The sequence below is a fragment of the Muntiacus reevesi genome, chromosome 2 (assembly GCF_963930625.1).
Source record: "Muntiacus reevesi chromosome 2, mMunRee1.1, whole genome shotgun sequence".
NCBI lineage: Eukaryota > Metazoa > Chordata > Mammalia > Artiodactyla > Cervidae > Muntiacus > Muntiacus reevesi.
In genome coordinates this window covers 29,837,958-29,851,133 of record NC_089250.1, presented here as the reverse complement: position 1 = coordinate 29,851,133, position 13,176 = coordinate 29,837,958, and the positions used below count along the sequence as shown (strand labels likewise).

Here is a 13,176-nt window from a genome sequence, read left to right as displayed (position 1 = left end):
AAAATAAACTCAAAATGGATTAAAGATCTAAAGGTAAGACCAGAAACTATAAAACTCCTAGAGGAGAACATAGGCAATACACTCTCCAACATGAATCACAGCAGGATCCTCTATGACCCACCTCCCAGAATGTTGGAAATAAAAGCAAAAATAAGCAAATGGGACCTAATGAAACTTAAAAGCTTTTGCACAACAAAGGAAACTATAAGCAAGGTGAAAAGACAGCCCTCAGATTGGGAGAAAATAATAGCAAACAAAGCAACAGACAAAGGATTAATCTAAAAAATATACAAGCAACTCCTGTAGCTCAATTACAGAAAAATAAATGATCCAATCAAAAATGGGCCAAAGAACTAAACAGACATTTCTCCAAAGAAGACATACAGATGTCCAACAAACACATGAAAAGATGCTCAACATCACTCATTATCAGAGAAATGCAAATCAGAACCACAATGAGGTACCATTACACACCAGTCAGGATGGCTGCTATCCAGAAGTCTACAAGCAATAAATGCTGGAGAGGGTGTGGAGAAAAGGGAACCCTCTTACACTGTTGGTGGGAATGCAAACTAGTACAGCCACTATGGAAAACAGTGTGGAGATTTCTTAAAAAACTGGAAATAGAACTGCCATATGACCCAGCAATACCACTCTTGGGCATACACACTGAGGAATCCAGATCTGAAAGAGACACGTGCACCCCAGTGTTCATCGCAGCACTGTTTATAATAGCCAGGACATGGAAGCAACCTAGATGCCCATCAGCAGATGAATGGATAAGGAAGCTGTGGTACATATACACCATGGACTATTACTCAGCCATTAAAAAGAATTCATTTGAATCAGTTCTAATGAGATGGATGAAACTGGAGCCCATTATACAGAGTGAAGTAAGCCAGAAAGATAAAGAACATTACAGCGTACTAACACATATATATGGAATTTAGATAGATGGTAACGATAACCCTATATGCAAAACAGAAAACGAGACACAGATGTACAGAACAGACTTTTGGACTCTGTGGGAGAAGGCGAGGGTGGGATGTTCGAGAGAACAGCATGTATATTATCTATAGTGAAACAGATCGCCAGTCCAGGTTGGATGCATGAGACAAGTGCTCGGGCCTGGTGCACTAGGAAGACCCAGAGGAATCGGGTGGAGAGGGAGGTGGGAGGGGGGATCGGGATGGGGAATACATGTAAATCCATGGCTGATTCATGACAATGAATGACAAAACCCACTGCAATGGTGTGAAGTAATTAGCCTCCAACTAATAAAAATAATTAAAAAAAAAAAAGATGTAATACAGACTGTTTTTTCCAAAAGCCTAGAGTCTAAGCTAGAAAAACTCTATCATGATTTCCTGAAGTCATTTAGGAAAAAATAAATATGACATATTTTTCAGAAATTGTACTGCAAAAAAAGAATCTGATAGATAAATCTATCACATAGAAGATACGCTTAACAAGACCTTGATATTAGTCAGAAGCCTACAGAACCATGGAGGGCCCATCTTGCCATTTCTAAAGAAGATACTTTCAGCTAGGATTATTTAATGTTTTAGTCAAAACAAACAGGCAAGCGAGATCTGCAGAAGAGACATTGCAATTTTTCTTTTAAATTTATAGAAACGCATTAACATTTCCTCATGTCCAAAAATGACTTAAGGTTTAGATCATGGTTCCTGCTCTATTAGGTGTAATTGGACAATGAGGTGTCCTTGCTGGGTCTCTCCTTTCTTACAAGATACAGAAGATGCCACAGGCCAAGAGAATAAGACTACCAGCTGAGAGCACAGCTGGGGTTCTGAACTGTCTGGCCTGGCTGTCAAGGATCAAATGTCCTTCCTTTGTACTCTTCTTTTTTTTTTCCTGCCAGGCGAGCACCCACTACTTGAAAAATGTTTTGATGGGAATATACCCGTCACTATCTTGAAGGAGAAACCTTCCAACAATGATGTATCAATACTGGCTTAAGCATGGAGTGTATATACCACAGGAACTGTTAGGGACTTAAGAGTGGTTTGGGAAAAGCTAAACAAACCACCACAATTTGACTTCACTCATATTTGCCTCTCTTCTCCGTGCATTTTTTTGTTGCATGGATCTTGATTGGGAAGCCCAGAATGTACCAAGCCTGGACTATCCACAAGGCAAACTGAAATGGAGGAGTTAAAAATGGTCCCAAGACACAAGGGCTCAGATAATCAAGAGTTTGTTTGCTGTTTGTTTGTTTGTTGTTGTTGTTTTAAGGAAGGCTCTCATCCAGTTACTCTACCCCCAACCTTCTGTCACTGGCAACCACAAATCTAGTCTCTTTTTTCCATGAGTTTTGCTTTTAGATTTGACATGTGAGATCTTATAGTATTTGTCTTTGTCTGATTTATTTCTTTAGGATAATGCCCTCAAGGTCCCTCTATGTTCTCATAAATGGCAGGACTTCCTTCTTTGTATGGCTCAATAGTATTTCATTGTATATTTTTACCACAACTTCTTTATCCATTCATCCATTGTTGGACCCTTTAGGATGTTTACATGTCTTGGCTACTGTTAATAATGCTGCAGTGAGTAAAAGGGTACAGTTACCTCTTCAAGATAGTGTTTTCATGTCCTTTGATAAATACCCAAAGTGGAATTGCTGGATCACATGACATTTCTCTTTTCAATTTTTTTGAAGACACTCCATCCTATTTTCCAGAACTAGCTTACTAATTTACAGTCCCACCAACACGGCACAAGTGTTCTCTTTTCTCCATATCCATACCAGCATTTGTTATCTCTTGTCTTTTTTGTGGTGGCCATTCTAACAGAGGTGATATCTCATTGTCATCTTGATTTGCATTTTCTTAATGATAGTGATACTGAGCATATTTCAATGTACTTGTTGGTCATTTGTGTATGTTCTTTGGTCTATTTTTTTTTTTTTTTTTTTTTTTTTTTTTTGGTCTATTCAAGTTCTTTGTCCTTTTTTTTTTTTTTTTTTTTTTTTGACCTTTCTTTGCTACTGATTTGTTTGAGTTTTTTTAATATGTTTTGGTTATTGACCACTTACTCAGTCTAGGATTTGCCCACATTTGTTCCCTTGTATAGGTGGTCTTTTCATTTTGTTCAGAAGGCTTTAAGTGTGATGTAGTCCCATTTATAAAATTTTTTATTGTTGGCACTTTAGGTGACATATCTAAAAAAAATCTTTGCCAAGACCCATGTCAAGGAGCGTTTTCCCTATGTTTTCTTCTAGGAGTCTTATGAGTTTGATCTTATATTTAAGTCTTTAATGAACTTTGAGTAAATTTTTGTGGGTGATAAAAGTAAGGGATCTAGTTTCATTATTTCACATATGAAGGTCAATTTCCCCAGCACCATTTGTTGAAAAGAGTCTGTTTTCTCCACTGAATGCTCTTGGCTCCTTTGTCATATAAGTTGACCTTATACATGTGGATTTATTTCTAGGCTCTTAATTTGATTCCATTTGTCAGTGGGTCTAATTTGTGTTTTGTTATTAATATGCTCTGACTTCTTTATCATGTCCTTTTGTGTACTTTAAAGGGTTTTTTTTCTTGTGTTCACCTCACCATGAAGCGTACAAAATTCCCTATTATTATAAAAACAATTTTAAATGAGCAACTTAATTTTTATACCATTCCAATACTTTTCCTCCACCTGGAGGGCTTAGCTTATTGATGTTACAGTTTACAGATTTTTATAATATTTATTCAGTAACACATTATTGTAGTTACTGTTACTATATTTGTTATTTAGCTTTTAAACTAGAGCTTTAAGTGTATTATGCACTACCATTACATGTTGCAGAATCTAACTTTCACTATATATTTACCATTACTAGTGAGTTTTATGCTTTCTTCTTATGTTTTCATGAGGTTAATTAGTGTCCCTTTACTTTCAATCAGGGAACTCTCTTTAGCGTTTTTTATAAGGAAGGGTCTTGTGATGATCAAATCCCTTAACTTTCATTTGTTCAGAGATGCCTTTATTTCTCTTTCATTTCTGAGGGACAGCTTCGCTGGGTATAGAATTCTTGGTTGATAGGTTTTTTTCTTTCATTATTTTGAGTATGTCATCTCATTCTCTTAGCCTGAAAATTTTCTGTTGAGAAATCTGCCTCAATCTTATGGGGGTGTTAACGTGCATGTATCTTGTTTCTTTTCCTTGCTGCTTTCAAACCCCTTGCTTTGTCTTTGACTTCTGACAATTAAATTATAATGTGTCTCAATAGTAGCCTTATTCAGGTTCTTTGGGCTTCATGAATCTGGATATCCATTTCCCTCCCCAAGTTTAGAAATTTTTCAGCCATTGTTGCTTTAAACATACTTTCTGTATTTTTCTTTTTTTCTTCTCCTGGAGGAAATGACTTATACCTCAAGTTCTTTGGCCAGATGGGAGTACCTGCTTTGCTCTGCTGATAGGCAGATAGTATTTACCTAGTCTTCCACTCAAGATTTCCAGTCAGGAATCACATTTCTGGGCTATGCAGCTTCCCAGATACTCAGGCCAGGGTCCCTGGTTGGGTGAGACTGGAATCTACATACTCAGTGACGTACAGGGCTGTGGCTCAGCTCAAATGCATGAATGGGGGTACGGGTGGGTGAAGACCAGGCTCCAGGGCCAGTATGGCTCTTCATTTGAGCCCCTGAATCAGGCATACCTGTGCCCCATGGAATTTCCAAATCAGGCTGTATCACCATTTGCAAGGGAACAGAGATGCTGGTTGGGACTACCATTTAAGCATTACAGGTTGGAATGCACTCTGCCAAGATCTGAAGGCTGGTTGTTTCAACTCCCTTGCCCCTTCTCCATTGCAATCAGATTCCCAGTGATCAAGACACCAAAGAGCATTGCCACCCTTGCAGTTGGTTCTGCCACCTCACCCAAGCAAAGGAACTAATTCATTGCCTTGCTCAGTGCTGCAGATGGTTTCAAGCCCTGCCTGACCAGAAAGTCTATTCAATTGGACAATGCTAGTGTATAGTAAATATTGATCAGAGATTCTTTTATATAGAAGTCTTTTCCCCTTCTTTCCCTCTATCCAATCTGTAATCTAGACTTTGAACTATTTTTCAGTCTAATGGTGAAATGTATTACATTGCAAAATATTGTGTATAACTTTCATGCACAGTTTAATGAGTATTAATTTAAAAAAATACCCACCACCCAGCTCAAGAAGTACAATGCTACCAGTACCTTTGGAAAATCCTATATGTTCATCCTTAATCAGATTCTCTTTCTTTTCCCTCAGAGTTAAACACTATTTTATGTTAATAGTTCTCTTGCTTTCCTTTGTGATTTTGTTTCTTTTGTGTACAACTCTAATCAAATTCTTTTACTAGTTTCACTTCTTTTTGAAGTCAAATAGATTTATATATTTCTATTTTTCTCTGTTTAACATAGAATTCATGCTATCTTGATGAAAGTCATAGTTTATTTCATTTTTAACTCATCTGTAGCATTTCTGTATTTGGATATTCCACAATATAGTCGCCCAAATTTCTGTCATTAAGCATTGTATTTTTGTTTTGCTTTGTTTTACTGTTACAAACTGTGAGAGTACATTTCTCCATGAATCTCCCCTGTTGCTCAGTATCTAGGCATTAATAGCCCATTTGCTCCAGTAATGTCATTTTAGGAATATCTGTATAAGCAGACAGTCTTAGATAAATGGGGTTAGTGATTGCTCTGGAATGAATTGATTTATGCCCCCCAGATAATAAGTACACCCACTTCCATGAAGACATTCCAAAGTATAAAAGATACATAGGGCTTTCTCCTCTTCCTGAGAGAATTGCTTACATTTCAGGCTAATAAGATAATATCACTGAAAAGGAGCTCAGGCAGTCTTGTCAGCAGCCCTTATATAAGATCAGAGTCTCTTAATCTCAGAGTTATTGAGCAAAATGCATTTTCATTGCTTATACAAGCAGCACCTAGTCTTCACCACATCATCCTGCAGGAAGCTGGGACTGTGGGATTGCTCTGACTTGCTTTTACTGCGAGTAGTACACTATCTTTTATCTCTAACCCTGGCACTTCATGTCTTTCTGCCAGTATCCATGAAACTGATGAGCTTATTAGCTGGTAAGCAAGATGAAATTTCAGATGCTTTCACAGTTCCTAACTTGATGGTTTAACATGAGCACTCTTTTCTATATCTCTGGAAGCATTTGCTCAAGTATTTCTTACAAGGCATACCCAGAAACAGAATTTCTAGGTTATAGCTTCACTAGGTAATATCATACCAAAATTTTTCTTAATTAATTTTTATTGGAATATAGTTGCTTTACAAAGTTGTGTTAGTTTCTCCTGTATAGAAAAGTGACTCAGCTATATGTATACATCTGTTCAGTTCAGTCACTTAGTCGTGTCCGACTCTTTGCAACCCCATGAATCACAGCATGCCAGGCCTCCCTGTCCATCACCAACTCCTGCAGTTTACTCAAACTCATGCCCATCGAGTCAGTGATGCCATCCAGCCATCTCATCCTCTGTCGTCCCCGTCTTCTCCTGCCCCCAATCCCTCCCAGCATCAGGGTCTTCTCCAATGAGTCAACTGTTCACATCAGGTGGCCAAAGTATTGGAGTTTCAGCTTCAGCATCAGTCCTTCCAATGAACACCCAGGACTGATCTCCCCTAGAATGGACTGGTTGATCTCCTATACCTCCTCTTTTTTGGATTTCTTTCCCATTTAGGTCACCACAGAGCACTGAGAAGAGTTCTCTGTGCTATACAGTAAGTTCTCATTAGTTATCTATCTATACATAGTATCAGCAGTGTATGTGCATCAATCCCAGTCTCCCAATTCACCCCACAACCACCCGTTACCCCCTTGGTATCCTTACCTTTGTTTCCAAGTTGTTTTTTCAAGTGGTTAAACCAAACCTATACACCAGTCAACAATGTTAAAGAGTTATTGGTTACATAACTTCACCAGTTCTTGCAATTCTCATTTCAAGTTATCATCAACCCATTTGATGTGAAAAGGCATCTTGTAGTTTTAATGTGCAATTTACTAATCTAATGCATATAAGTAATTTTTCATATATAAGGTAGCTATTTTGTTTCCTCTTACAAAGAAAGGCCAGTTTCTACTGTGTTGATTGTCTTTATCTAGTTAATTTCTATAAATTCTTTATATTTTTGGAGCCAAGTTGCTTATTATTTACATGGCATGCAGATATCCTCCCCTAAGTTTTTGCTTTCATTTTCTGTATCATGTCTTTTGATAATCAGAAAATTTTATTTCTTTTAAGATTTTGACTTTTTAAAAAATTTTCATTGGAATATAGTTGATTTACAATGTTGTATTACTTTCTGCTATATAGCAAAGTGAATCAGTTATACATTTACATATGTCCACACTTTTTCAGATTCCTTTCCCATATAAGTTATTACAGAGTATTAAGTAGAGTTCCCTGTGATATACAGTAGCTTCTTATTATTTTCTAGTTTATATTTAGCAGTGTGTCTATATCAATCCCAATCTCCCCAATTATGCCTCTTCCCCTTCCCTGCTGGTAAGTATAAGATTGTTTTGTACATCTGTGATTCTGTTTCTGTTTTGAAAATAGGTTCATCTGTACCATTTTGTAGATTCCACATATAAGCAATATCATTCAATATTTGTCTTTCTCTGTCTGACTTACTTCACTTAGTACGGCAGTCTCTAGGTCCATCCATGTTGTTGCAAATGGCAACAACAAATGGCAATTTGTTGTTGCAAATCAGAAATTTTTACCTTAAATGCAGTAAAAATTTAATATCTTGGGTTTAACACTTAAATCTTTGAACCATCTGGGATTAATTTCTGTGTATACCTAATGCAAAGAGCCAACTCACTGGAAAAGACCCTGATGCTGGGAAAGATTGAGGACAAGAGGAGAAGGGTGCAACAGAGGATGAGATGGTTGCATGGCATCACTGATTCAATGGACATAAGCAGCGAACTCTGAGAGATAGCAAAGGACAGGAAGCCTGGTGTGCTGTAGTCCATGGGGTGGCAAAGAGTCGGATATGACTGATGGACTAAGCAGCAACCACTTTTTTACCCCATGTGGTTAAGAAATCATTGGAATACAATTTATTGAATTGTTCACCTTTCCATGCCGAGCTACAATGCCAGATCTGTTAGATTTTTATAACTACATGGCCTTGTTTCCAGACTCTTGAGTTCCATTGGTGTATTTGTCACTCCCTACCTCAGGCTAATTATTATACATTATTATTGTTTCATGATTACTGTAATATTATAATATAAATAAGTCTTGTTAGCTAGTATGGCAAATTTGTCCCTAATTCTTCAAATATGTACTTACTTTTGTAAATACATTTTAGAATCTGCTTGTCAAATTCCACACAAAAAAAGAAACTATTTTAACTAGACTTTGATTAGAAACACATTTGATTAGAGACATATCTATTATGCATTGATTTGGAGAGCATTTACATTTTCATTACAGCATTTACATTTACAGCATTACCTTTTTCTAACCATGAACATAATATATCTCTCCTTTATTTGTTGTTTAGTCATGGATCATAGTTTCAATTTCATCAAGAGACTCCTTAGGTCTTCTTCACTTTCTGCCATAAGGGTGGTGCTCTCTGCATATCTGAGGTTGTTGATATTTCTCCCAGCAATCTTGATTCCAGCTTGTGCTTCATCCAGCCCAGCGTTTCTTATGATGTACTCTGCATTTAAGTTAAATAAGCAGGGTGACAATATACTGCCTTGACGTACTCCTTTTCCTATTTGGAACCAGTCTGTTGCTCCATGTCCAGTTCTAACTGTTGCTTCTGACCTGCATACAGATTTCTCAAGAGTCAGGTCAGGTGGTCTGTTATGCCCATCTCTTTAAGAATTTTCCAGTTTATTGTGATCCACAGGGTCAATGGCTTTGGCATAGTCAATAAAGCAGAAATAGATGTTTCTCTGGAATTCTCTTGCTTTTTCAATGATCCAGCAGATGTTGGCAATTTGATCTCTGGTTCCTCTGCCTTTTCTAAATCCAGCTTGAACATCTGGAAGTTCACAGTTCATGTATTGGTGAAGCCTGGCTTGGAGAATTTTGAGCATTACTTTGCCATCGTGTGAGATGAGTGCAATTGTGAAGTAGCCTGAGCATTCTTTGGGATTGCCTTTTTTAGGGATTTGAATGAAATCTGACCTTTTCCAGTCCTGTGGTCACTGCTGATCTTTCCAAATTTGCTGGCATATTGAGTGCAGCACTTTCACAACATCATCTTTCAGGATTTGAAATAGCTCAACTGGAATTCCATCACCTCCACTAGCTTTATTTGTAGTGATGCTTCCTAAGGCCCACTTGACTTCTCATTCTAGGATGTCTGTCTCTAGGTGAGTGATCACACCATTGTGGTTATCTGGGTCATGAAGATCTTTTTTGTACAGTTCTTCTGTGTATTCTTGCCATCTGTTCTTAAAATCTTCTGCTTCTGTTGCTGCTGCTGCTGCTGCTAAGTCGCTTCAGTCGTGTCCGACTCTGTGTGACCCCGTAGACGGCAGTCCACCAGGTTCCCCCGTCCCTGGGATTCTCCAGGCAAGAATACTGGAGTGGGTTGCCATTTCCTTACAATTTCTGTCCTTTATTGAGCACATCTTTGCATGAAATGTTCCCTTGGTATCTCTAATTTTCTTGAAGAGATCTCTAGTCTTTCCCATTCTATTATTTTCCTCTATTTCTTTGCACTGATCACTTTCTTACCTCTCCTTGCTGTTCTTTTGAACTCTGCATTCAAATGGGTATATCTTTCCTTTTCTTTTCACTGCTCTTCTTTTCTCAACTATTTATAAGACCTCCTCAGACAGCCATTTTGCTTTTTTTGCATTTCTTTTTCTTGGGGATGCTTGTGATCACTACCTCCTGTACCATGTCACAAATCTCCACCCATAGTTCTTCAGGCACTCTGTCTATCAGATCTAATCCCTTGAATCTATTTGTCACTTTCACTGTATAATCCTAAGGGGTTTGATTTAGGTCATACTTGAATGGTCTAATGGTTTTTCCCTACTTTCTTCAATTTAAGTCTGAATGATTTAGGTCATACTTGATTTAGGTCATACTTGAATGATCTAATGGTTTTTCCCTACTTTCTTCAATTTAAGTCTGAATTTTCCCTACTTTCTTCAATTTAAGTCTGAATTTGGCAATAAGGAGTTCATGATCTGAGCCAAAGTCAACTCCCGGTCTTGTTTTTGCTGACTGTATAGAGCTTCTCCATCTTCAGCTGCAAAGTATATAATCAATCTAATATCGGTGTTAGCCATATGGTGATGTCCATGTGTAGAGTCTTCTCTTGTGTTGTTGGGAGAGGGTGTTTGCTATGACCAGTGCATTCTCTCAGCAAAATTCTGTTAGTCTTTGTCCTGCTTCATTCTGTACTCCAAGGCCAAGTTTGCCTGTTACTCTAGGTGTTTCTTGACTTCCTACTTTTGCATTCCAATCCCCTATAATGAAAAGGACATCTTTTTTGGGTGTTAGTTCTAAAAGGTCTTGTAGGTCTTCATAGAACTGTTCAACTTCAGCTTTTTCAACATTACTGGTCAGGCATAGACTTGATATTATTGAATGGTGATATTGAATGATATTGATATCATGGATATCAATACCGTGATATTGAATGGTTTGCCTTGGAAATGAACAGAGATCATTCTGTCGCTTTTGAGATTGCATCCAAGTACTGCATTTTGGACTCCTTTGTTGACTATGATGGCTACTCCATTTCTTCTAAGGGATTCCTGCCCACAGTAGTAGATATAATGGTCATCTGAGTTAACTTCCCCCATTCCAGTCCAATTTTAGTTCACTGATTCCTAGAATGTCAACGTTCACTCTTGCCATTTCCTGTTTGACCACTTCCAATTTGCCTTGATTCATGGACCTAACATTCCAGGTTCCTATGCAATATTGCTCTTTGCAGCATCGGACCTTGCTTCTATCACCAGGCACATTCACAACTGGGTGTTGTTTTGCTTTGGTTCCGTCCCCTCATTCTTTCTGGAGTTACTTCTCTACTGATCTCCAGTAACATATTGGACACCTACCAACCTGGGGAGTTCATCTTTCAGTGTCCTATCTTTTTGCCTTTTCACACTGTTCATGGGGTTCTCAAGGCAAGAATACTAAAGTGGTTTGCCATTCCCTTCTCCAGTGGACCACATTTTGTCAGAACTCTCCACCATGACCCATCCATCTTGGGTGGCCCTACATAGCATGGCTCAGTTTCATTGAGTTAGACATGGCTGTGGTCCGTTTGATCAGATTGGCTAGTTTTCTGTGATTGTGGTTTCAGTTTGTCTGCCCTCTGATGCCCTCTCTCAGCACCTACTGTCTTACTGGGATTTCTCTTACCTTGGACGTGGGGTATCTCCTCATGGCCTTTGCTCCTGACATGGGGTGTGGGGTATCTCCTCTCGGCCGCCGCTCCTGACCTTGGACGTGGGATATCTCCTCTTGGCTGCTCACCACTCCAGTGCAACCTGTAGTTTTCTGTCTGCACGATGATGGACAAAGATAAGAGACTTATGAAAGCTTTCTGATGTGAGAGCTGACTGTGAGGGAAACTGGGTCTTGTTCTGAAGGGCAGGGTCATGCTCAGTAAACCTTTAATCCAGTTTTCTGTTGATGGGTGAGGCTGTGTGAAACAGTATGAAAGTACATAAGTACTTTCATGAACAGTATGAAAAGGTAAAAAGATATGACACTGAAATATTAACTCCCTAAGTCGGTAGGTGCTCAATATGTTAATGAAGAAGAGTGGAGAAATAACTCCAGAAAAAATGAAGAGATGGAGCCAAAGTGAAAACAGCATCCAGTTGTATATATGACTTGTGATGGAAGTAAAGTCCGATACTGTAAAAAGCAATATTGCATAGGAACCTGGAATGTTAGGTCCATGAATCAAAAGAAGAGGTCAAACAGGAGATGGCAAGAGTAAACACTGACATTTTAGGAATCAGTGAACTAATATGGACTGGAGTGGGTGAATTTAATTCAGATGACCATTATATCTACTACTGTGAGCAAGAATCCCTTAGAAGAAATGGAGTAGCCTTCATAGTCAACTAAAGAGTCTGAAATGCATACTTGGGTGCAATCTCAAAAATAACAGAATGATCTCTGTTTGTTTCCAAGGCAAACCATTTAATATCACCTTAATCCAAATCTATGCCCCAACCACTAATGCCAAAGAAGTTGAAGTTGAATGGTTCTATGAAGACCTACAAGACCTTCTAGAACTAACACCCCAAAAGGATGTCCTTTTCATTATAGGGAACTGGAATACAAAAGTAGGAAGTCAAGAGATACTTGGAATAACAGGCAAATATGGCCTTGATGTACAAAATGAAGCAAGGCAAAGGCTAACAGAGTTTGCCAAGAGAATCCACTGATCATAGAAAGCACTGTCTTTCGAAAACACAGGAGACGACTCTACGCATGAACATCATCAGATGGCCAACACCAAAATCAGATTGATTATATACTTTGCAGCCAAAGATGGAGAAAATCTATACAGTTAGCGTAAATAAGACCAGGAGCTGACTGTTGCTCTCATGAACTCCTTATTGCCAAATTTAGACTTAAATTGAAGAAAGTAGGAAAAACCACTAGACTATTGAGGTATGACCTAAATCAGTTCCCTTAAAATTATGCAGTGGAAGTGTCAAATAGATTCAAGATATTAGATCTGATACACAGTGCCTGAAGAACTATGGATGGAGGTTTATGACATTGTACAAGAGGCAGTGATCAAGACCATTCCCAAGAAAAAGAAATGCAAAAAAAAAAAAAAAAAAAGGTTGTCTGAGGAGGCCTTACAAATAGCTGAGAAAAGAGAAGTGAAAGGCAAAGGAGAAAAGGAAAGATATATCCATTTGAATGCAGAATTCCAAAGAGCAGCAAGGAGAGGTAAGAAAGCCTTCCTCAGTGATCAGTGCAAAGAAATAGAGTAAAATAATAGAATAGGAAAGACTAAAGATCTCTTCAAGAAAATTAGAGATACCAAGGGAACATTTCATGTAAAGATGGGCACAATAAAGGACAGAAATGATATGGGCCTAACAGAAGCAGAAAATATTGAGAATAGGTGGCAAGAATACACAGGAAAACTATATAAAAAAACTTTATGACCCAGATAATCACAAT

The 13,176-nt window shown here is 38.2% G+C and overlaps 1 pseudogene; it reads right to left on the bottom strand.

Moving 5' to 3' along the window:
• Positions 1–11,623, bottom strand: part of LOC136157124 (histone-lysine N-methyltransferase SETMAR-like) — a 91,382-nt pseudogene extending 79,759 nt beyond the window's left edge.
• Between the last annotated feature and the right edge of the window lie 1,553 nt (positions 11,624–13,176).